The following is a 25,844-nucleotide window of genomic DNA, read 5'->3' as shown; positions in this document are numbered from 1 at the left end:
CAGTCTTCACTGTCAGGTATGAAAGTGAATATTCCGATGATGTTTCCTGCGTTAAGAGCGATAGTGTCGGTGCCTCCTCAAGCTAACAACCTCCCAAAAGTCAAGGCTACCTTGTCCACGTAGCAGGTGGTGTAACAACAAACCGTTGCAGGAATGCCGCAGCTTCAAGCTAAAGCAATCTAAAAATGTGGCTGCATTTCTAATGGAATGCGAATTGTCTTCGCTTGAAGAGCGCAGATTTCCGAAAGTTTGTGGTTCCATGGTTCCACACATTTTTCCACTGTTATGTATTACAGGTGCAGCCGTCGGCAGCAGCCCCCGACTGGTGAAATGCGTGCTTTATGTACCTTCTCGGCCCGTTGCACTAAGCAGAGCAACGGTTTGTGTGTGGACAGAGAAACTTTAAACGCTTGTGACAGGGTCCACATCAACTGTTCAAGAGTATGTGTCGTGGCGCATGAAATTCGGTCGTTATGTCAAAGCATAAACTGCGTATATCTACAGCCATCCACACTTATACAGTTTTCTGCGGTGATAAGTCGTTCAAATGTATCATAGCACTGCAATGGAATCAGGAAATTCTAATGCATACAATGCGATGAGGGGAATCACTGTGACCACCGTGGAAACATTCTGTGCAAAGCAATTGTTATAAGTGGTTTAGATTTGTGGAATGATGGTTCTGTAAGATCTGTGTGCTTTTGAGTACTGAAGCCGCACAACTCTAAACCTGCTCGAGTAATGTAGTGATCTGCGCTTTATGGAAAGTAATAAGGCGCATCGACCACTTTCCTGCTATCGTGAAAAATCCTCGCTTGCTCTGTCGCCTCGTCAACATACTGCCACATTAACGTATCAGTAGGTTTATTGATACCATATCACTTACGAAGCTCGACCAATTATGCGTGGTGACAGCCTAACTTAATTTTTTCAGAACAATGTTGACCGGACCCATAGAATTGTAGGAGTGCCTAAAATTACGTTGGGGTTGATGCGAAATACGAACACTTCAGAGTCATTACGCGAAGAGGAGAGAGATGGTTTATACGAGCAGGTCAGCTCAAAAATTACAAAGGTGCGCGAAAGACTTATGGCCGTGTGTATAGCCGTACAGACGACTAGAAAACCTAGTCAGAAAGTGCTGGCGTGATTTTCGTTTCTCAATATCGCCTGTTATGTGACAGCTCATATTATGGCATGTTAGATCCTCTTTAAGTGGGCAGGTAACTCAGCAGTAGCCACTTATGGCACTAGTGTTATCCCGAAAGGTATCAGCGATGATTGTTACATAAGAGTTTTGCATTTGGATTGCGCGACCTAAAATGGTATTGAAGAAAGTAGAATTTTAATATATCTCAGAAAGTTAAAACGATAATAGGCAGTTATCATTCGCAACCATCTGCGTCTTCATCCACTGTTTCCTTTGTGTGAACTAATCAATGCTCCTAGGTTGTGCCCCCGGAGGGCAGCTGCAGGACCCGATGGGGTGGCCGATTGTGCTTTGAGGATCCCCCGCCCCGCAGGGACTAACACTTTGCTGGAGGTATTTAATAATATATGGATATCAGAGTGCCTCCCGTAATGGTGGAAAGTTGCACGAGAAGTTCCCATGTTTAAGCCTGACAATTTAAGACACCACGTTTCATATACGCACTGTGAAGACAAGGAAATTATGTATTTTTTTATAGAAAGGCTATACTCGTATGTCACAAAAGTTGTACCTGAAATTATTGATGCCAATGCTTCAATCCTTTTCGTCTTTTTAATAAGTTAAGAAAATATCACACGAACTTTAGAGCTATATCAGTTCGAAACCAGCAAAGCAGTGCATGCTGCTCATGAAAATGTCAAGGCCGTGAAACGAACAAGTTCAGGACAAATATTTTAATGAAACTTTGTCATTAAAGAACCTTGTTTACATTTTTGTACAAATACAATGGCCTAGGAAAAATCCCAATGACGCTGTTGGTTGTTGCATTGTATTGCGCAGGAGCAGTTCTCACCGGTTTCGTATTGTAATTGCACAGAAACTATAGTCGCAACAGAGAGCACATATATAGAAAGCAGAAGTTCCGCAAAATATACGAGGGCGAGTCAAATGAAAGTGAGCCAATATGAATATATTGCAAGCGGTGTACATTACTTTAAAGTATCCTTCATGACCACTTAGATATATGTCCCACTGACTAACGAGTCGCGTGATTCCCATATCACAATATCCTTGGGTTGCTGCTTCAGAAAGTCTCTAACTGACTCTTTCACGCCATTGTCCTACACAAATCTAGTTCAATTGAGCTGTTTTTTAAATTGCCCGAAAATGTGGAAGTCGCAACGCGACAGGCCTGGACTGTATGGCGGATGCTGCAGCGTTTTGCACTTGGACTTTGCCAGTTTTGTGTTGAACACAAGAGCGACATGGCGACGGGCTTTATCGTGGAGCAAGATGACCCCATTCGTAAAATTTCCACGTCGTTTATTCTTGATTGCGCCACGCAGCTGATCTGGCGTTTACCAATACCGGAAACGATTGATAGTGTCTCCAGGTTTAGCATATTCGATCAGTAATAACACCTGACGATCGAAAAATAAGTCAACAACACATTTCCGGCGGAAATGACGGCCTTTGCTTTCTTTGGACTACCGAATTCGAATGTTTCCACTGTAAGCTTTGCCGTCGTGTTATAGGCACGTAGTAGTGGCACCATGATTCACCCCCGGTCATTGTGATACCGTCATTGTGATACCCTCATTGTGATACCGGATCAGATGAGCCAAGGCAGCGCCGAACATTGCCATCTTCTGGCGGTTGTTCAAAATTTTGAGCATCCATTGCGGACACAAGAGCCGATGATCGAGATGTTAATGAATTATGGTGTGAACCGAACAATAGCTGATGTTAGCATGCTCTGCTATTTCATCGATGCTTATCCTTCGTTCTTGTCTAATGAGTTTATCAGCTTTGCTATGTTGTTGGGGGTGATCGCACGGTTGCTCTGGCCCCGGTCTTGGATAGTATTTGCAAACTTCACGCCCTTATTTGAACCATTTGCTCCAATGCTTCGCAGTGGCCAATTAAATACAATGTTCAACGTACATGGCAGCCATATGGCAACTAATTTCTTTTTGGGAAACACATTCAGCTGTCAAAAACCTCACGACCTCATGCTGTTCAAATTTTGGAACGTTCATTATGTCTCAGAACCATGTTCGACGCAGTGTATGAGAGAAGTAAAGAGCATTTATCCTCACACCTGTGTGTCACTTTTGTAGATGAGAGATCCCTGGGTGCTACGCGCATCCGTCGCAGATAATGAACCGAATCATTATTGACCGGGCTAGGTTGGCTCACTTTCATTTCACTCGCCGTCGTACGTTAGAAATATGAATATACAATGAAATATACGAATGCGAAGATACACCTTGATAAAGGGCAAAAAACTGTCACTGAAAGCAAGATTCACTGCACCTTTACAGAAAACTTTGCAACAAGATATTTAAGAATACGTAAAAGTCTCCAATAAACCTAAGTATCTATAATGCGTCAAACAAGGTAAATAAACATGTTGCGAAATCACAGATTACAGAATCCTTGTGTACACAAAGCGGAGACACAATCGTAGGCTCACCTATGGCATTCCCGCCGCACTACGCGTTCACTCCCACATACAACATGCGACGCGCGGTAATGATGTTATCGCCCTTGGACTTCATACGGAACACGAGGGTGGTGGTGATAGCAGAAATGCGCCTCAGTGTCCACATAATTGCTATCGCAATAGTATAATAAGAGTATCCGGCACCTGAAGCGTCCCGCGGCTCATGACTTTCCGCAAAAGAAGACGTAACAAAATCGAACTTTCCCCATGCGACAATTCTCTGCGCCGCAACAATGTGTTTTTTTTTTCTTTTCTGGGATGGAGGCACCGAAATGAAAGAACCCAAAGGAAAGCATGTTGGCCACAACCGAATGCCTACTTTTGACACCTAATGTGGCTACCGAAGGAATATCGAAGAAAAAGTGAGACGCTTGGCCCACAGAGAATCATACGCATACTTCTCGGTATTCTATACCGGCGAGACAAGACATTCTGGAGGGGTTGCGCCCAAGCGAGCGCGTTGCAATCCGTCGAGTCCCCACAGGGATGGCGGTGAGCGACCATTGTTTCTTGTTCTCGTCTGCTAGACCGGAAGCGTCCAAAACTCTGCCAGGCGGAAATCCACTCAGTCAGAGAAAAAAGAACGCGCACCAAAGTGGACGCGCGGTGGCTGGGGCAACACGAGCAAAACGCATGCGCTCTGGCTGGTTCCGGCCACCCGCGGGTAGCGAGAACAAGAAAACTGAAGAGGCTCAATGTGGTCCTCAAGAATAAAAGTCAAAGTAGAAAAAAATAAATAATAACGCAGTTACTTTCGTTGGTTTTACTGTCATGACATGGATGCTTTGGCGCAGGTAACCACCACAACACTTCGTCTCATCGGAACTCGCTGCGTGCTTTGTCTACGTGCCTTATAGTGTGTTGATTCAGTTTGTCTAGTTGTATGGTCAGACCTACGACTTTACAAAAGTCAATGCACCTTTGGCGTGATATGTTTATAACCACATTAAACCAGCGAAGTTCCGAAATCGAAAATCAAGTGCACGACTTTGGAAATGTCAATGCACCTTTCACATCCAAAATTTATGGCAACCTTGTACCCATTAAGATTCGGAATTGAAATACACGCGCTCCGTAGATTACGCGGCGTCCGCGAGATGCCTTGACGAGCCCACTTGCCACTAAAATGCCCTTGAAACTTGGTGCTTGGATGGGGCTCCTTGCGTTATGCGACTCCAGGTGCACAGGCGTTGCCACAAAATTCAGCCCCATTTTGCAAGGTTAGCGCTAAAATGTCCATGTCTTTTCGAGCGTGAAAAAGACATCCTAGACAAAACCCAGAATGATTTGCGGCGCAGGGGGTTGTTTTGGGCGGCGGAGCAGGATAGCATGAGTAAATTTTGGGTGGGGAGGAGGGGCTGAAGCCCTCGAAGGCGCCCCCCCGCCTGGCTACGCCCCTGCCGTTTCGCCCTGTGAGCCTTAAGAGCTGCCTTACCCAAGTAATGGAACAAATTATCTATGGTAGAATTCAATGGTGGTAAGAATACAGTCAGGTGCTAACCCGAAGATGACAGGCTTCCAAAAGCGTAGATGTACGACTAATGCGATTCTCGACCTCGTGAGATAAGTGGAAGATAAACGCTGCTGCGGTAGAACAACCGCTGGCATATTCCTGGACACTAGGCGGGCGTTCAATACAACCTGTCATACGCACGTACTCTATGCATTGCTTCAATTGCGTATATATGTTAGAACTTTCACGCTGATTGCGGACTTATTCAGCAATCGTAGGATGTACGCAGACAATGCTCATGGCAGGAACGCAGAAAAAGAACTTGATCAAGGGGCTGCATACGAAGGGGCGTGCCTAGTTCATTGCTTTTTAATAGTGTAATGGCTCAAATGCTCGTACTTAGCTTTGCTCACACCGCTATTCCCTTCACACAGAACATTTGTGCATACGATCATCGGGAACTAGCGTACTAGTCATTAAGCAACACCTTCAAGAAGGATTCAGTGCCATCTATAGCTTCCTGAAAGCCAGAGGTATGCCCACTCTCACTGGAAAAAGAAAATCTTCTGTCCTCCCATTTGTTGAAACACGTGAAGTTATTAGAGCTAATACAACTCGTTAAGGTCCATACAACTGGTTCGACAACAAAGGTTTTTTTTATGTGGTGCTTAGCAGACCGTTGTCAAAAAGACCCTTTGCGTATGGAGAGAAGTGTTGGAAAATTTTGCGTATAGGCCGGAAGTTTTTGCGGGCTCCTCATGGAATATTCTACCACAAGGAATTATTCAGATTGATTCCTCAATACCAGAGATAGAAACATTTCCGTACCACCAAAGCATGGCTTCCGGACGCGAGCTTCACCGCAAAAGGAGTCACAGACGTCACTTGCCCTGTCTAGCATCTGCAAGCGAGATTCCTTCCGTGCGTTCTCCCACACCGGAGCTCGATAATCAGGTGCCACACAAGCCTAGGACCCGGCCTTCTTTCTTTTCCCTCGCTTTAATGCTGACGGGGCACTTCCGCTGATGGTGTTGCGCGCCATCTGCTGCGTTGTTTCGTTTCGCATAGCGCAGGATTTTGCGTGCTGTGTACGAGAACACCTGACTAGCGGTAGAAGTCAGTACTACACGAAACCTGAAGGAGACAAAAGTCGATCGCGCAGCATGGTGGCGCACTGGAACACAGTAGAAAAATGCACTTTCTTTGCCTGCTGCCGTGAGTGAAAGACCTGGGAACAAGGAGACCAAACTAAATCTCTCAAAGATAACAAAAGCACGCAGGCATTCGGTTAGTGTGCTTTTTATTATTTCTCTAAACTTTGCTTCCTTGACTGAAGCAACAAATTATACAAATAATAGATGTGGTCTCGAATAATTCTCGTAGTCACGTGTCCCTACGAACGACGTCAGAGTACATACTTGTACCTAGGCTCACTAGCGCATATACGCTCGTTGAGGAGATTGGCAAACAGCGTTTGGTATTAAATTTCAGCACTTCGCGCGGCAAGTAGCGATGTAATACTTCGAAGACTCTATCGTTATCGTGCACTGCACGTACTGCGTTTGCCAGCTGAAAATGTCCAGGGCTAATGAGGGGCCTTTCACATCCTCCATTGATTTGCACGCATCAGATGGGAAAACGAAGCAATCATTAATACGTTTACGTTGCGCAGTCATTAGGCGAGCTTTAGTATTTTGAATATGCATGTTGCATATGTCACTAACAATGCTGACCGAACGTTAGGCTATTTGAGACGAAAATTTCAATCAGCACCCCACCTCACTAAAGCTTACTCTATACAAAACACTCGTCCGTCCAAAATTAGAATATTGACACGTGTACTTAACTTTATCGAGCGACCACGTTTCGACACCAAACAAATGTTATCGCACAGCGCAGGACGCGCCTGCATGTAAAAGAAGTTTCTGGAATGTTATCGATGGTTCCGTCCGCTGTATTTCACCGCAAGTTGTGTAATCTGATTGCATCTATGCGCGACGCGAATAGTGTAGAACTTTGTGGAAGACACGCGGGTCCCAGCGGTTAATCTGGAACATTCGACGAACGTCGCGTTCGCCATCACCAGGCTGCTACCTGTCGCCGCAGCGCCGACCATACACTGGCCCAGCCCGGGGCCGGTCAGCGAGCCCATATCCTGAAAGCTAAAAGCAGCAACCGATGGAGGTGCGGTTGCTGTCCGTCGAACTGACGAAGATCCTCCGCCGCCGACGAACACGACGAAGAAACTACCTCGACGACATCACGACACGCCGCCGTCCCGACAGTCTGGAAGGAAAGAATGCGACGACGAAACACGACCTGACGACGTCACATACCAGCCACAGGTTAACGCCACGCAGTCGTGATCCGACGCCATGACCTAACAGTAATGCAAGACAAAGAACCACCGACCTCGACGTGCTTCTCGACGGCCACGCAGTCACCGCCTTAGTCGACACAGGGGCAGATTACTTCGTCATGAGTGGACACATCGCCGCCCAGTTGAAGAAAGTTAAGACTACGTGGGAAGGCCCTCAAATTCGGACCGCTGGAGGACACCTCATAACGCCGATTGGAATGTGCATGGCAAGATTTACTATTCACGACCGGACTTACCCTGTCACCTTCGTTATCCTCCAACAGTGTTCACGAGACGTCATTCTCGGCATGGACTTCCTCAACCAACACGGCGCAGTTATCGACCTGAAGTCGAAGTCAATAACGCTGTCGGAAGATCATGCGATACCACCGGAGAGACCTCGTAGTCACCACGCCTTGAGTGGGCTCGAAGATCAAGTGAGCATCCCGCCTCGCTCCAGCATTGTTATTTCGGTCGGCACCGAAACACCCGCTGACGTAGAAGGCGTCATCGAAGGCGACCAACGTCTACAGCTAGACCGTGAAATTTGCGTCGAAAGAGGGATCGCTCGACTGCACGGAGGAAACACGAAAGTGTTGCTGACAAACTTCAGCCAGGAGTTCAAGTACATAAACAAGGACACGATGATCGCATACATCGAGGAATTTCTGGAAAACAGCAATGCGTCTGTCCTCTTAGATTCGGCCGCATCTACCCCGACGACCATAGTTCCCGAGCCAGACTTCGACATAAATCCAAGTCTCCCCATGATTAAGCAACAACAGCTTAGAAGTGTACTTCGACGATACAAAGAGTGCTTCTTGACGTCATCAACAATTCGACGAACCCCAGTCGCAAAGGATCGCATAATAACCGAAGAGTGCACTCGACCTCTCCGCCAGAGCCCATACCGAGTTTCGATGCGAGAACGTGAAGCTATAAGGTACCAAGTCGACGAAATGCTGTGCGACGACATCATCCAGCCGTCCAAAAGCCCGTGGGCATCTCCTGTAGTCTTGGTAAAAAAAAGGACGGAACCCTACGTTTCTGCGTCGAATATCGTCGCCTGAACAAGATCACGAAGAAAGACGTATACCCCCTCCCACGGATAGACGACGCATTGGATCGGCTCTGCAACGCTAAATACTTCTCGTCAATGGACTTCAAGTCTGGCTATTGGCAAATAGAAGTCGACGAAAGAGATCACGAAAAGACGGCCTTCATCACCCCAGACGGCCTCTACGAGTTCAAGGTTATGCCATTCGGACTGTGCTCGGCTCCTGCAACGTTCCAGCGCGTGATGAACACGGCTTTAGCAGGACTGAAGTGGCAGACCTGTCTCATTTACTTGGATGACGTCGTCGTCATTGCCGGAAATTTAGACGATCACCTGAGGCGGCTTGCGACAGTACTAGAGGCCATCAAGTCATCAGGGCTCACTCTGAAGCCGGAAATGTGCCATTTCGCTTACGATGAGCTTCTGCTCCTAGGCCACGTAATCAGCAAATCTGGTGTCCGTCCAGACCCGCCAAAGACAGCTGCCATCGCACAGTTCCCGCAAACCATCGACAAGAAGGCAGTGCGTAGATTCCTTGGCATGTGTGCCTACTACAGGCGTTTTGTCAAGGACTTTTCACGCATCGCTGAGCCGTTGACACGTCTAACTAAATGTGATGTTGAGTTCAAGTGGGAAACGCCGCAGTCCGACGCATTTGAGGAACTCAAACGACGCATGCAGTCGCCGCCGGTACTTGCGCACTTCGACGATTACGCCAATACAGAAATCCATACTGACGCCAGTAGCCTAGGCCTCGGTGCCGTTCTTGTCCAGAGGAGAAACGGAGTCGAACAGGTGATAGCTTATGCTAGCCGGTCGCTGTCAAAAGCGGAAGGCAGCTATTCTACGACCGAAAAGGAATGCCTCGCCATCGTTTGGGCTACAGCCAAATTTCGCCCTTATCTATATGGCAGGCCATTCAAAGTGGTCAGCGACCATCACGCGTTGTGTTGGCTAGCGAATATAAAGGATCCTTCAGGACGACTGGCGCGGTGGAGCCTCAGACTAGAAGAATACGAAATCGCTGTAACCTACAAGTACGGACGAAAACACTCTGATGCCGATTGCCTATCACGCACCCCCATTGACCCGCCGCCGCATGATGACGAGAATGACGACGCATCCCTTGGAATGATAAGCGCGGATGAGTTCGCTGAACAGCAACGGGCAGACCCGGAGATAAAAGCCTCGTCGAATATTTGGAAGGGCACACTGACGTTGTCCCCAGGGCATTTAAGCGCGGATTATCTTCCTCCACGCTTGAAAACAATCTACTCGTGAAGAACTTCTCACGAGTCCGCGCCAACTACCTTGTTGTTGTTCCGTCGGCGCTGCGTCCAGAAGTACTGCGCGCCCTACATAACGCTCCCACCACCGGGCACCTCGGGTTCTTCCGGACGCTATCGAAGATACAAGAAAGGTATTACTGGCCGCGCCTAACAGCCGACGTTGCCCGTTATGTCAAGACATGCCGAGACTGTCAGCGACGCAAGACACCACCGACAAGGCCAGCGGGACTACTACAGCCGATCAAGCCTCCTTACCGACCTTTTCAGCAGATCGGGATGGACTTGTTGGGACAGTTTCCGACATCAACTTCCGTAAATAAGTGGATCGTCGTGGCGACGGACTATCTCACCCGCTTCGCTGAAACTAAAGCTCTACCAAAAGGCAGCGCAGCCGAAGTGGGGAAATTTTCTGTCAAGAACATCCTGCTCCGACATGGTGCTCCAGAAGTCCTCATCACCGACAGAGGAACGGCTTTTGCAGCAGAGCTCATGCAAGCCATTCTGCAATGCAGCCAGACAAGTCACAGGAGGACAACTGCCTACCATCCGCAGACGAATGGTCTCACGGAGCGCATGAACAAGACCCTCGCCGACATGCTTGTAATGTACGTCGTCGTCGAGCACAAGATGTGGGATGCGGTCCTGCCATACGTAGCATTCGCTTACAACACGGCGGTGCAAGCAACAACAGAGATCACACCATTCAAGCTGGTTTGCGGCAGGAACCCGACGACGACGCTCGACGCCATGCTGCTGCACGTCACTGACGAGGAAAATCTTGACGTCGCTACCTATCTCCAGCACGCCGAAAAAGCCCAACTGCTCGCCCGCCTGCGGATCAAGAACCAGCAGAAGGCCGAGAGCCGACACTACAACCACCGACGACGCTTCGTCGAGTACCAGCCCGGCGGCCGTGTTTGGGTATGCACCCCGATACGCCGACGAGGACTCAGTGAGAAACTACTCCGACGCTATTTCGGACCCTACAAGGTCATCCGACTAATTGGCGCTCTGGACTATGAGATCGTGCCAGACGGCATTTCGCATTCACAGTGGCGCCGCGCACGATCTGAATTTGTCCACGTGGTGCGCCTTAAACCCTTTTACAGACGCTGACGAACTTCCTTATTTTTGTTATTTTCTTTGCTACGAGTGCTTTTGTTTATTACTTTCCTTTGTTTGCAGCATCGGGTCGATGCTTTTTAAGAGGGGGAAATGACACGTGTACTTAACTTTATCGGGCGACCACGTTTCGCCGCCTAACAAATGTTATCGCACAGCCTGCCTGCAAAAGAAGTTTCTGGAATGTTATCGATGGTTCCGTCCGCTGTCTTTCACCGCAACTTGTGTAATCTGATTGCATCTATGCACGACGCGAATATTGTAGAAGTTTGTGGAAGACACGCGGGTCCCAGTGGTTAATCTGGAACATTCGACGACCGATCTATAAAAGCCGACGCGCTTGACCCGCTGATCAGATTTTCGACGATTGCCGACCGTGTTCGCCGCTATCGTTGTGCTATAAGTGTAGCCTGTTTTTCTGGGCACAGGTTTGCCCAATAAAAGGTAGTTTTGCCTTTCGCAGTATTCCTACTGTGTTCTTCAACGTCACCACCACGTGACAATATGCTTGTGCCATATGGGACCCTGCTCCCCCTATGCCAATCTTTCCATTTCCCTTAAAAGCATTCAGAAGCGCTCCGCCCGTTTCATTCTCTCAATATATTCTCGTCATTATAGCATCACGTCCATGAAAAAAACACTAGATCTACCTGACTTTTGGTTACGTCTCAAGTACTTTCGTCTCTGTCTTTTTCATAGAATATATTACTTCAACCCTTCTCTTAAAGAAAATCTTTTCACCGCGCCAAGTTACATCTAATCTCCCATCGACCATCAACACAAAATTGAAGTGCCATCTTGTCGAGGTAACTTGTGCCATTCTTCCTTTTTGCCAAGAACAGCCATTGAGTAGAACCGCCTCCCACCTCCACAGTCTGAATTTGTCACTCCAATAACTTCAATATCGCTATTAAATATGCCTTATAGTTTTATTTTTTATTGCCCTGTACTGCAATTATTGTATATTTTTACCACTCCTTTCTGTTGTGCCTGCCAGTCATTGAAAGTATGTAATATAAGTACTCTGCTTCTCCCAATCATGGCCTGTCACGCGGCTGAGAAATCCTTAAACGCCTGTTAACCCCAGGCCTCATTGTATCTTGATTCATTCTTTAGGCATCCACCAGTTCCCTACTTCATGGTAAATCTCGCCTACACTCTTTCTAAGCACTGAGGTTCTTCAGACTTGCCGTCGTAGTTTTCATATGACAACTCAACATGATACCCTTTCACTTGACGAAGCGCTTAAGAACCGATATGGGGCGAAAGTGCACGAAGTTATAAACAATGTAGAAACCTCTTACCGGTCGAGAAGTATTAGCAAGTGGCCGTCTCGCGTCCTCCTTGCCTTCTACACAATTCAAATTTCTACCCTTCATTACCAGGAATAGTGTTTAAATCGAAGATGCCGATAATAGCATCGAAATATCTAACACAGTGACAAAGTTAAGTTGCGCACCAAAACCACTTTCAAGTATATAAAGAGAGGTCTCTGCATTGATCTAAGTTCTACCCCAGAGTTCGCGACTGCAGGTTACGTGGCACAAATAGCAGAAAAATTCTCTCGTAGCGCTTCACTAGCCACTGCCAAACTTTCTTGTAATTTATTCTGCAATAAAATGTATATGCTCACAAATACAAGCACGACAATAGGAAGTTTTAAACAATTCGCAAACATTACTATTCTTTATAAGGAATTTCAGTTTTTTACAGCAAATTTAAGGTAGAATACAGGCAACGAAAGGTTTGCAGCATTGCAAAAGATAGGCTGCATAATCACAATCATCATCATCAGACTATGTCCACTGCAGGACGAAGGCCCCTCCCTGCGATCTCCAATTAGCCCTGTCCGGCGCCAACCGATTCCAACTAGAGCCCGCGAATTTCCTAATTTCATCGCTGCACCTAGTCTTCTGTCGTCCTCGATTGCGTTTTCCTTCTCTTGGCGCCCATTCTGCAATCCTAATGGTTCAACCGTTATCCAACCTGCGCATTACATGACCTGCACAGCTCCATTTTTTTTCCCTTGATGTCAATTAGAACATGGTCAATACCCGTTTGCTCTCTGATCCAAACCGCTGTCTTTCTGTCTCTTAACGTTATGCCTTGCAATCTTCGTTCCATCGCTCTTTGCGCGGTCTTTTATATGTTCTCAAGCTTCTTTGTCAGTCTCCAAGTCTCTGCCCCATTTGTCAGCACTGGTAAAATACACTGATTTTACACCTTGCTTTTCAATGACAATGGTAAGCTTTCAATCAGGAGCTGGCAATGTCTGCCGTATGCGATCTAACCCATTTTTATTCATCTGTGAATTTCCTTCTCATAAACAGGGTTCCCTGTGATTAATTGACCCAGGTAAACGTACTCCTTCACCGACTCTAGACGCTGAATGGCGATCCTGAACTATTGCTACTTTGTCCTGCTATTTATCACGATCTTTGTCTTCTGCTAAATAATTTTCAACCCCACTCTTACACTCTCTCTGTCAAGGTCCTCTATCTTATTTTGTAACTCGTCTGCATTGTTAATGAATGGAACAATGTCATCGGCAAACCAAAGGTTGCTGAGACATTCGCCGTCGATCTTTACTCCTAAGCCTTCCCAGTACGATAGCTTGAATACTTCTTCCAAGCACGCAGTGACTTGGTAAGATTGTGCCTCCCTGTCTGACCGCTTTCTTTATAGGTATCGTCCTGTTTTTCTTGTGTAGAATTAAGGTAACTGTAGAACCTCTGGAGATATTTTTCAAGGTACAGTGGAACCCCGTTCATACGTTTTTCACCGGACCGGGAAAAAAAACGTAACAGCCGGGAAAACGCAACAGTGAGGAAAGCTCCGAAAATGAATGAAAAAAAGTGCAGCTTCAACTATAGACAATTTATTTCCACAGAGTGCGCTTAGGACCTAAAAAAAGTCCAGAATTGTGGCTTGCCGTTTCTTTCGCTCGCTAGAAATCACCACACGTTTCTCAATAGCCTGGAAGGCCGCATTGCTGTCAGCGTCGCTGTGAGGTGCGACGTGTACCTGCGGAGGAGGTCCAGAGCCGCAACGGCTTTTCGAAAGCTACGATTTGGCAACTCCCCGGCATCATGCGGCTCGTGCGTCGCAGTCTGCGACTTCACTCGCGACCGAGATCCCATCGATCTCGGCGATGCTCTGACACTCTGACGTCCCGACAACAACATCCACGGCGACGTAGTCGTCGTATGTGACCGCCATTTTGGCTTTTGGCGAGTTTTGGCCGGGCTTGGCTATGGAGCTGGCTGCAAGAAGCCGCACGCCAATTCGATGGCGGCCTCTCGAACTGGCGTGCGGCTTCTTGCAGCCAGTTCCATAGCCAAGCCCGGCCAAAACTCGTCAAAAGCCAAAATGGCGGTTGGAGCGCGTTGCCTACTTTAGCCCAGGCGGGTTCGGGGGGCTAAGTTGCGACGTATCATGCGGGAACGTTTTCACAGCTACGACGTAACAGCGGGGTTCCTTATACATTGGATCCTATGGAAGCTATGCCGGGACCGGAAGAAAACTACGTAGCAGCCGGGAAAACGCAGCAGTGAGGAACGTAAATTAGGACCATCAATTACGTCAGCCGTGATAGTCACTGATTCTTTATCATTGTGCTCCTCCCTTACTGCTTCTAATGATTCTCGCGTAATGAGGACATTTCAATCATTGGTACCTGGTTACTTGAGAAGCGTGCGTTTGATTTGGGTGCCTGGCCATAAAGGACTAATCATTAATGAAATTGCAGACTCTCTAGCCAAGGCATCAATAAGTGGCCCGATTCTTCCTTGCTGCCCTTTGACTGCTTATGTTACTGCAGCTAGATTAAGAAATGGTCGATTGTCTCCGCCTCGCCGCAGAATGCTCATTCTGCGGCGAGGCGGAGACAATCGACCATTTCTTGTTGTCTTGCAGACGTTTTTCTATTATAAGAAAACGACTACTCGAAATCCCGCTTCGCTCTATTGGTCTAACTTTATCAGTGCCAGTGATCCTATCTTTTGGAGCCTCCATTGTTGGGTTCAGCAACAGAAATGTTTGCTTGGCGATCCAAAATTACCTAATTGAAACCAAGCGATTTCCATGTTAGATTGATCGTTCTCCCTCCCAACCATAGCTTTCTTTTATTTCTTATCTTTTATTAACTATTATTGTTAATATTATTATTATCTTATACCCGGTTTTCATCTGATTATTTCCTTTTTCTCCAAACACAAAACGTTCACTTTTAAACTCACACGCCCAAATTGTTAACTCCCTTGTTATCATTATTATTTAGGCACCTAATTAAACCGCCCGATTCTTGGCCAATCCCCCACTGTGGGTATGTGCCACGGCCACTCAGGACAACAACAACAACAACAACAACGTAACAGCGGGGTTCTACTGTATTTACGTAAGCGTTCTGTACTCCTTGATTACGTAATGCCTCTATGACTGCTGGTATCTCTGATGAATCAAATGCCTTTTCGTAATCTATGAAAGCCATATAGAGAGGCTTATTATACTCTGCGGATTTCTTGATTACCTGATTTGTGACATGGATGTGATCCATTGTAGAATATCCCTTCCTGAAGCCAGCCTGTTCCCTTGGTTGACTAAAGTCCAGTGTTTCCCTTATTCCATTGCAGATTATATTGACAAATATTTTATATAATGCTGATAGTAAGCTAATGGGAGTATAATTTTCCAATTCTTTAACGTCTCCCTTTTTGTGGATTATTACAATGTTTCCATTCTTCCACTTTTGTGGGACCCGTGCAGTCGATAAAGACTTTGTATTAAGAGCAGTCAGTTATTCAAGCATTCTGTCTCCTCCACCTTTGATTAAATCGACTGGTATACCATCTCCTCCTGCCGCTCTTCCTCGTTTCATGTCTTGCAACGCCCTTCTGACCTCATCGTCAGTTACAGGAGGAGTTGCTGCATACTCTTCATCATTGTTTCGAATGGAGTACTCCTGAGTCCTCTGAGCACTATACAGGTCCGTATAGAATTGTTCCGCTGCTTTTACGATATCTTCGAGATTGCTGATGATATTAGCCTGCTTTTTTGTCACTGCGTACATCTTGATTTGTCCTATGCCAAGTTTCTTTCTCACCGATTTCAGGCTGCGTCCATATTTTACGACTTCGTCAGTCTTTCTCGCGTTATAGTTTGGGATATCCCCTATTTTCGCCTTGTTGATCCGCTTTGCCAGTTCGGCGAATTCTATCCTGTCTCTTGAGTGAGACACTTTCATTTTTTGTCATTTATTTATTAGGTCCTTTGTTACTTGCGAGAGCTTGCTTACTGGTTGCCTTGGTGCCTTGCCTGCCACTTCAATTGCTGCCTCTGAAGCCAACCTATTTACGGTTTCATACATTAGCTCTATGTCATCATCATATCTCCGCATATTTTTTTTTTTGAAAGTACCAGCCTCAAGTGGTGTGCTTTTACCGTTACCGCCTCTAGGTTGACCTGTTTCTTGTTGTCCAATTTTGCTCTATCTCTCTTTCAATTGAGATGAATCCTAGCCCTCACTAACCTATGATCACTGCACTTTACCCTGCCTATAACTTCTACATCCTGCACTATGCCGGGATAAGCAGAAAGTATCAATTCCATTTCATTTCTCGTTTCACCATTAGGGCTTTTCTAGGTTCACTTTCTGTTGTTACGCTTCTTGAAAAGGGTGTTCATTATTCGAAGCTTATTCTTTTCTGCGCATTCTACCAGCATCTCTCCTCTAGCCTTCCTAGAATCGACGTCGTAATTGCCAAATGCTTGTTCAGGAGCCTGCTTTTTTCCCCACTTTTGCATTGAAGTCTCCCATTACTACAGTATATTGTGTTTGCGCTTTTCTCATCGTTAATTGAACATCTTCACAAAACTGAGCTTCTTCCTCATCATTGTGACTGGATGTTGGAGCGTAGGCTTGTACTACCTTTAATCTATTCCTCTTATTAAGTTTGATTATGACTACAGCTACCCTCTCATTAATGCTGTAGAATTTGTCATTGTGGCCCGCGTTGTCGTTATGGATTAGGATTCCTATCCCGTATTGCTTCTTATCTAGGAGACCTCTATAGCAGAGGACATGTCCGTTGTTCTGCAATGTATCAGCCTCACCAGTGCTACATTTATGCTACATTTATGTGCTATATTTATGAAAGAGGCGGAGATTCCTTCCATCATAGATGCCTATATAAGATGGCTACTTGAAATTCCCTAATAGGGTTTTTATTATTACCTTCTTCTAATATCACTAAGGACGATGATATCCCAAACAATGTCTCATAATTCCTCAACGAGTCCTGCGCAGCTAGTCTTACTCGAGAAGGTTCGGGTGTTAAACGTTGCAAGGGTCAGTTTCCATTGGCGGCCTGTCCGGATCCAGGGATTGTTAGCACCCTCTGCTGCGTTGCAGGCCTGACCGCCGCCTTTGTCAGGTGCTCCGCAGCTGCTGGGGACTGAGGGCCATTGGGTATTTGAGTGAGCCATTTGGGAGTGGGTGGCTGAATACTGCACCAGGGAGGCCAATTCCTGATCTGGTGAGGGGGTGTCTTGTGGAAGCTTTGTGGGCCTTCCTAATTTGGTTGTACCTGGATTAGTACAGCCCCACTTGCTCTGGGCACCTTTTGTCGGTGAGAGGTGCCACTCGAAGCGTGCAGAAGGTGTTCACTACAGCCACTGCGGGGAGTGATGCTATAGATCCTTAGCACACGGTGCTCGTAGGAAGGGTTAATTTTTGGACCTTCCGTCGTCAAAAAAGTGATGCAGCTTGCGCTATGAAAAACTAAAATCTGTGACCGAAGTAGAAGAGCGACTTAGTTTAATTATGGAGACAATGTTACACATTATTCAGGATATGTCCACTTAAGGTGTTCACTATCCTGATGAAAGTCATTACCCCGCTATATAAGCAATAAGACACAGACTATACGAAGAGCTACTTGTAGAGGATTCAAAAGCCAATTTCTTCCTGCGAGGAATTCGATGAAGACGTGGAGCACCTCCTCTTATACTGAAACAAATACACAGCCTCACGCCAAAAGTTATCAAGAATATTATCAAGGCCAACAAAAACATCCCAGATACGAGCAGTACGCGCATTTATAGAGTATCGTAATGAAAAGAGCCTTGTGGATAGCAACATGACAGTCATAACAGCTTGCAAGATACCGGACCTTCCTAAGACCTTCCTTCCATAAGTTTGATGTGTGCCTCGACATTTGCGACACTTGCGATAGCATTCATCCTTGCGATGTGACCCAGTACGTTTATTGTTGATCGGACTTTCTTATAATACGGTTCATGACATATTGGGATCTGTGTTATGTCCGCGGTAATAAAAGTGTTTGTGGCAACGTACGACGTTTATTTCAGAGGGACTTCCGCGCAGCGCGGTCCGAAGTTGTCTCCGATTGATCTGTGTGTCGCGCCTGCTCTCTCTCTCTCTCTCTATCTCTCTCTTATGGGAGCCGTCGACGGAGAGAGAGTAAGGAGGCGGGAAGAGAGTGCGTCGGCGGCGGCTGGTGCGAGAGGAAAGAAGGAGATCTGGTAAGCATAGCGGTCTCATAGCCATAGCAGTATGTTTCTTTTGTTGTTCACACTCATTGTATTGCACTTGTGTGCTACTTTGTGAACTGAGATAGTGGACTAATTGCTTTCGTGTCTTTACTTGCATTGTACTCTCGGGAGCACGGCTTTGAGTGTTCTCGCATTGCTATCGCTTTTTTTGTCCAAAGAGCGTTCATCATTTTTATGCATGTTGGAGCAGATGAGAAGCCGGGACTTCTATAAGGTATCGACATTTTCTTACGCAAAACAAGGAAATCGGCGCTGGTGTAAAGTTAACGCGCGTGATCACGCGCACAGGCTCATTGTTTAGGAGGTACTGTCTCCGTAGCTTCCGTTTCCTTGTAAAAGAGGCACGGACGCATTTTGTATTATTTACGTTCATTTTCCACATAGAGCACCAATCCGGAACATCTTTCGTTCATACAAATGATTTTCTATCCACCTAAACACAGCAGGGTCTATGTTTAGTAGTTTACGCTTCTTGCAAAGGAAATGAATTTGTTACCGTGTCAAATGGCTTGCGCAAAATCTTTCAAGCCAGTTTGCAATTGGGTAACGTCACTCTCACTCGTTGTTTGAACACAACGCAATCATCTGCAAACTGTTCAGGATGTGATGAAATACCCGCGGAAATGTCCTTATTATAAACTAGAAACAAAAATGGCCACAATGCAGAGCCCTGTGGGAATCCCCACGTCACATCAACGTACCCAGAGCTTTTGCCATTAATAATGACAGATTCTCACCGTTCATACAAATGATTTTCTATCCACCTAAACACAGCAGGGTTTATGTTTACTAGTTTACGTTTCTTGCAAAGAAAATGAATTTGTTACCGTGTCAAATGGCTTGCGCAAATCTAAGAAAATACAGTCTGTTTGTCCAGCTGAATCAACGTTATATGCCAGATCATGACAAAATTCAACAAGTTGTGTGGTGCATGAGGGCGCCTTTCGAAACCCGCGTTGATAATTTGTTAAGATGTTATTTTCATTGAAGTGTTTCGTTATTGCGGAGTAGAGAATTTGTTCCATTACCTTGCACACTACTAAAGTAAGAAAAATATTTAGATCCTTGTGAGCTTCTGTGGCTCTGGACACATTTAGGGAAGCGCGACTTGTGGCAGAAGTTGTTGGCCCATTATGTTGTGCCCCACGTTATAGTAGAGTGCCTCAGCGAGGTGAACTATCGCATAACACGCCTCACAAACAGTGGACGACACTCTGACAAAACCGAAGTCACGCATGTTGCCTGCTTGAAGCCTTACAATCCACTACGACTGACTGACTTGCCTGGTGGGCTTCGGCTGTCAAAGGGGAAATAACACGAGCTCTCATAACAAGGGTCATAAAGATCTCGAATAACCATGGCGACGGAGAGTAGAGAAGGAAGACTACGTTCGGCTGCCTGCCTCTGTACCGATCCCGAAAGACGCCTACCGTCCCGAATGATCTGCCTTGGATTTTATTGCGACAGCGATTATAGAGACATTCAAAACGCATATCTTCCGTCGTGTTCCGTATGAAGTGCACGGGCGATAACAGCGTCGCCGCGCGCCGTATGCTGTCTGCATGCGTGAAAGCACGCCAAGGGAGCTCACGATCGCGGCGCAATCTGGCACACGGGAGGCAGGAAAGCGGAGAGTAAATGCACCGTCTTCCGTAGCGCGAAAGGTCGTGGAGGGATGGGAGGGAGTGAGGGAGTTGAGGGCGACGTTGGGTTCTGTCAGCAACTGGGTATTTCGCGACCGAGTGCAAGGAGAACTGGCGATCGCGGCTCAATCACAAAGTGGCTCAGAGTGAGGAGGCAGCGCGTAAGAGAGGTGGGTGCGGCTGCTCCACCCGCAACTGCGCACTTCGCACGGCGTACTTCTGCAGAAGGCTCATACCTTTGTGCGTGCTGTTTTCTCGCCGCTATTTGCATTCAAGCGGTAGACAGCAAGAAGGTAACTTCGCGTACTGCCGCTGCTGCTGCCGCGCTTGCTCACAGCAGCGTTTTGACAGGGAGTGTCCGCGGTCATCGAGTGTGATGTGCACGCTGACACCATGTTTGTTATAAGTAAGCGAATGTTTCTGAGTTTACACGGGCTAATAAAACTGCTATCCTTACTTCGTTGCGTGTCCATTAATTATTGCAATCGATGCTTCGCGTTTAAGGCGAAACTGAAACATTTTTAAAGGGGATATGACACGGTCAGCCGACAACTGGTGGTTTTCCAAGAAAAATTGTACTAGAGAGTCTACACGCGTCAAAACTGAGCAGGAAAAGAACATTCCTCTCCGAAATATGTTCTAGAACTCACCAGCTCAAATCCCCGCCCATCGGCGCCGACCGCCATATTGCCACATAATGTATGACGTCATATTCTGTATAGAACTGAGCCATCGTCTGCTGCAAAAATCAGCCACCGCGCCACATGAGGTCGGAGCAATGCTACCCTTTCTTGCCGTATTTTATCCAGATATCGAGTGCCATGTCTTGGACACCGCCAACGTGGCGTGAATATGCAAGCGACGAATGTTTGAGCAGCAGTATCAGCGATGGTGTCATATACACAGGGAATTTTTACTTTGACCCCACCACTACCAGCTCAAGTGGCGAAACGTGGCACTTGAGATTCGCGGGCGCATATCTTAAAGGTCATGATTTGTCTACAGCGTAATAAACGTGGTCAACATACATGACAATATTGGTGTGGCGCCAAATGCTGCTGATGCCTCTATGCACTGTCGAGTACTATAGCTTTATCGCTTTATTTCATCATATTTCATGCCTGCAGCGCTACTTATCGAGCTGTTCACGGGAGACGAAGTCCAAATCTACTTCTTTAATGCTTATAGTACTACAATGCCAGTTGTTATGCGCGTCGATTGCTTGCTTGCATGCATTCCATGCATACACGTCTATCGGATTCGTACTCAATAAAACTACGATTTTCATAAGCTGCCGCGCGCTCGCACTTCTCGCCCTGTAGTTGCGTGCGGCATAAGTAAACAAAAGCTGGCGTATATGTCTCCGCGGAGCGAAGATATTTCATAATGCATACCCTTTGGCTGTACCTTTACTTGAACTTGCTTTATTGCACGCAATACCTTAAAAAAATAGTAAGGCGGACTCTTGGCCGGGGCTCTGGCTGCTAGATTGGTCGGTGCGCGAACACGGTCTGCATTGCGTATGGCTGCAGCCTCAGTTTTTTCACGAGAATCCAATACTCGGCGAGCAGACGAAAATCGTCGTTGTAGCTGTCTGGCGTGAAGTGTTCAGTGAATAAAACAAAAGCGCCAGAAGAGCGCCAGTCTTTGCTGCCCCGTGCCTATCCCAAGCCTTAGGCTTGGCTACATCCTTGGGGAATACGAATATCGATACGGAGAACTCCTTGCTCCGTTCGCTCTGGCACCGCACAGCGCTACTTAGGGCGCCATCGTGGCATTTTTTCAGCCTCTGCATGAAGAAAAATAATTACACTGGCAAGTTGAACACAGCAGAAGATTTGAGCATGCGTGCACAGGTGAAACACGGTTTCTTCGCCGGAATAAACACGCTCGCTCGGCAAGCATGCAAGTTTTGACATCGTGGCTCGTGAGCGTGCCAGTGTTGCTCGATTGTTATGCCGTTGGAGTGTAATATAAGAAATAAAATTACAAGTTACGTGCTGGCTTAAATGCGCTAAAATTTTGCTAACGTGGTCTTGAACGTGCAAGGATTACCTCACAAAATACGGATTGTGATCTAAGATAGGGTGTCATACCCCTTTAAGTAAACGCTTCGCGTGGAACAATCAGATGAAATGAAAATTTAACTCGCAGAAGAAAGGCCAACTTGTTACGCTGACAACCACAGCGCCGAAATTAAGATCCTAATGATTCATTGTGTGAGGCGCGGATGCCACTCACTGGAAATATACAGAAAGGTATGGTGGATGATGACTGGAAAATGTTATCAGACCGAATACTATAAAGTGATGTCAGAGAGGCCAACTGCTGATGAAAATTTCGGCTACACATAAATGACTGAACATTGCGTAGGAAACTCACACGTGTTGGGCGTGTTGAATCGCACGGAGGAGGCTTGTTCAATGACGACTCGTAGGGAACAAAACTGTCAGACAAAGAAACGCCACAGCAAAGTAGATGCGCCTTATAAAGCAAGCGTACGTAAAAGTGAGGACGATGACTTACAAACACCTCGTGGAAGCTGGAATGTTCGGGGAGACGACGACCCACCACAAATGTTCTGCACAAGTCTCTTCAGGAATGAAAAGGTGACTAGTGAAGGTTTGACGCTTATGTACGTCAGAGGAGTCTTTGAAGAAGGTACACTTCTGCGTTGTCAGAAATAAAAAGCGGCATAGTCGTTCTAACTACAAATGCCAACTGCAATGCGTTAGCAGTAAATCAATATTGCGACACCGGAAAATATGCGTGTATAAGGCGTGTGCTGCAGCAGGAATCCTGTTTCGCGCTTTCCTAGAACACTCGACGTCATCAGGCGCTGCCGCCGCGATGACTGCAGGTGGCCTCCGAAATGCATGACATACCTGCGTGTGCAAGCGCTGAAAGATGCGTCACGCGGCAACCGAGCTCCTCTCTTGCGTTTTTTTCTGAGCAGGGGACGCCACGTTGTAGCACTGGCAAGAAATCAGCGCGACGCCTCCGAGACAGGAAGTGCAGCTCACCGGTGCCTGTGAAAACTGAGAATTATTCTCTTGCTTGCTGCACACTCAGTGGCGCATTGGCCCACGTTGGCGAGTGGTTCATAGAAGAGCGGCACATGTCCAGTACATTCGTGGCGCAGCTCGCTAAAGCGTTGGCCTGAAAGGCATTCATTAAAAGCGGCACATACCATGTGCATTTGTTGCTCAGCCTGCGCACGCCTCGGGTTACTGTTCTGGAGGAACCCTTGTGACATTGTTTCGATTCTTCTTTAGGGTATTGTTTTCCTCATTGTAGAGAGGCACATTCCTCTTGGCTCATACCTAAATACCTAAGATCTCGTCAAAGCCGCAGCCGTCCCCCGAAAGAGGGTCAGTCAAAGTCCGGGAGCTCCTACCAGGACACCGAAAGCTATAGAGCACACTGATAGCGACAGTAATATCCATGGATAATATGGCAAACAACACAAAGACCGGACACATTGAAATCTGGCAATGGAATTGCGGCACGCTACGCACTAAATTGGCTAATTTCACGCACTACATAGAATCGGCGCCAATCCCTCCCGACGTTATCTGTATTCAGGAAATAGGGAAACAAAATCAAAAACTCAAAGGGTACGAGCTTTATGCTCACCCTGACTACCCTCAAGTAGCCACCTTTGCCAAGAAGGATGTCGCGATTAGCGTAAATTATTTTTTCCGGGAACCTATTCAGCACCAGATAATCACGATTTGGCCGCAGAAAAGGGGCAAACCTAAAACAATTATTGTCAACGTTTATAGTTCTCCCAGAGAAAAACAGGCGGAATTTGAAAACGTGGTGGCCACCGCGGTGCGACTCGCTCAAGGTAGGGACAAATTAATATTGTTAGGCGACTTTAACGCTCAACACTCAAACTGGGGCTACAGTAGAGTCAATCCCAAGGGCATATTGTTAGCAGACGTTGTAGAGCGCTACGGACTTTTCCAGCTAACTAAACCGGATCTCCCAACGCGAATCGGGAACAGCGTGTCCCAGGACACTTCCCCCGACCTCACGTTCACCAACAACGAAAGTGAGACGCGATGGACGAACCTCGGTGAAAACCTAGGAAGTGATCACTATATCTTAAGCATATCGGTTAATGCAGCCAGGATTCGAGGAGCTATTGGCAAGGCAAGGCTATCCGACTGGACCAAATTTCGTGAAAAACAGAAAACAATCGGCAGCATAACAGACGTAGGAGAATGGGCCGAGCAGATCCGAGTTATTCACTCTAGGGTCACCAAAACAATTGAAACGACAACGGAGGCTCCAACCGTGGATCGTCACCTGTTGCATCTCTGGGAAGCCCGGAGAGGCCTCACAAAAAGGTGGAAAAGGCAGAAGCTTAATCGTAAACTCAGGGTACGGATAGCTCAGCTAGCGCAGGAAGCTAACGAATACGCACAAAAGCTAAGCGACAGCAATTGGCGTCAGTTCAGCGACTCGCTTCGGGGCACGTTGACTACAAGGAAAACATGGCGCATCCTTCGAAGTATGATTGACCCGGGAGGAACAAAAACAGTCGCGAATCGCACACTTAAGCTGCTTGAAAACGAGTTTGAAGGTCGGGAAGCTGACATGATAGACAAAATTAAAGAGATATACGTAGGAACTGTACCGACCGGGCAATCCACCAAACCCGTTTACGAAGGTCAGGACCAACCGGAACTGGACGCCCCCATAACCTTTGAAGAGGTTTACGCAGCGGCACACTCCTTCAAGAAAAACACGACCCCAGGGGTAGATCAGGTCACGAACGCAATGATTCGCAATCTAAGTGACGACACGCTAAAGAGCTTGACCAAATTCTTTAACGACACGGTCTGGACAGAGGACGGCGTCCTTCCAAAAGAATGGAAGGAAGCAAAAATTATTCTTATTCCAAAACCAGGTAAGCCTCGTAACATGAACTCGGGGAAACTCGCGCGGGGAAACTCTTTGAAAAGGTTGTGCAGGTCCGGCTCTCGAACCACATAGAGCTAAACAACATGTTCCCCTCCAACATGTTCGGTTTCCGACCCCACGTGTCGGCGCAGGACGTTTTTCTACTACTAAAGCACGAGGTCCTGCACCCCAACAGAGGGTCGGAAGATAAATTTGTACTGGCATTGGACATCAAAAAGGCCTTCGACAGCATCTCCCACAACGCTATTCTGGAGGGACTGGAAGCGGTGAACTGCGGAACGCGAATTTATAACTACGTGCGCTCGTTCCTCAGCCACCGCACGGCCACAATCGGATTAGGCTCCACCAGGTCCGACACCTTCAACTGTCCCGACAGAGGTACCCCTCAGGGAGCTATACTCTCTCCACTGCTATTCAATGTAGGGATGAGAAAGCTAGCCCTGGAGCTAGATAAACACCCGAATCTCGGTTGTGCGATATATGCCGATGATATCACGTTCTGGGCTCACAAGGGGTCCTACGGGGACAAGCAAGAAACCCTTCAAAAGGCCATAGACGCAGTCGTGGAATACGCGAGGGCGGCGGACATGGCATGCGCACCTGAAAAATCGGAATTCATTCGGGTGCGTGCGAAGTACGCAAGAAAGAAGGACTGGGTGCCGCTTACTCTGACTCTCGACGGGGTGCCAATTCGTGAAGTGGAGACACTCAGAATATTGGGGATGTGGATACAGCAGAATGCTGGAACATCTCACACCCTA

General features: G+C 47.0%; 1 protein-coding gene across 1 annotated transcript in view; it reads right to left on the bottom strand.

Annotated features, from left to right (window-relative positions):
* LOC142576543 (sulfotransferase 1A1-like) overlaps positions 1-22,755 on the bottom strand; it is a 97,011-nt gene extending 74,256 nt beyond the window's left edge. Inside the window, exons 1-2 of the mRNA XM_075686710.1 lie at positions 22,678-22,755; positions 22,534-22,597 (exon numbers count right to left, since the gene is read on the bottom strand). The gene's annotated coding sequence lies outside the window, so the exon portion shown is untranslated. The remainder of the gene's footprint in view (positions 1-22,533; positions 22,598-22,677) is intronic.
* Positions 22,756-25,844: the final 3,089 nt, after the last annotated feature.

Source organism: Dermacentor variabilis, chromosome 3 (genome assembly GCF_050947875.1).
Source record: "Dermacentor variabilis isolate Ectoservices chromosome 3, ASM5094787v1, whole genome shotgun sequence".
NCBI classification, from domain to species: Eukaryota; Metazoa; Arthropoda; class Arachnida; order Ixodida; family Ixodidae; genus Dermacentor; species Dermacentor variabilis.
Note: the sequence above shows the minus strand (reverse complement) of the source record. Positions and strands in the feature narration are given on the sequence as shown.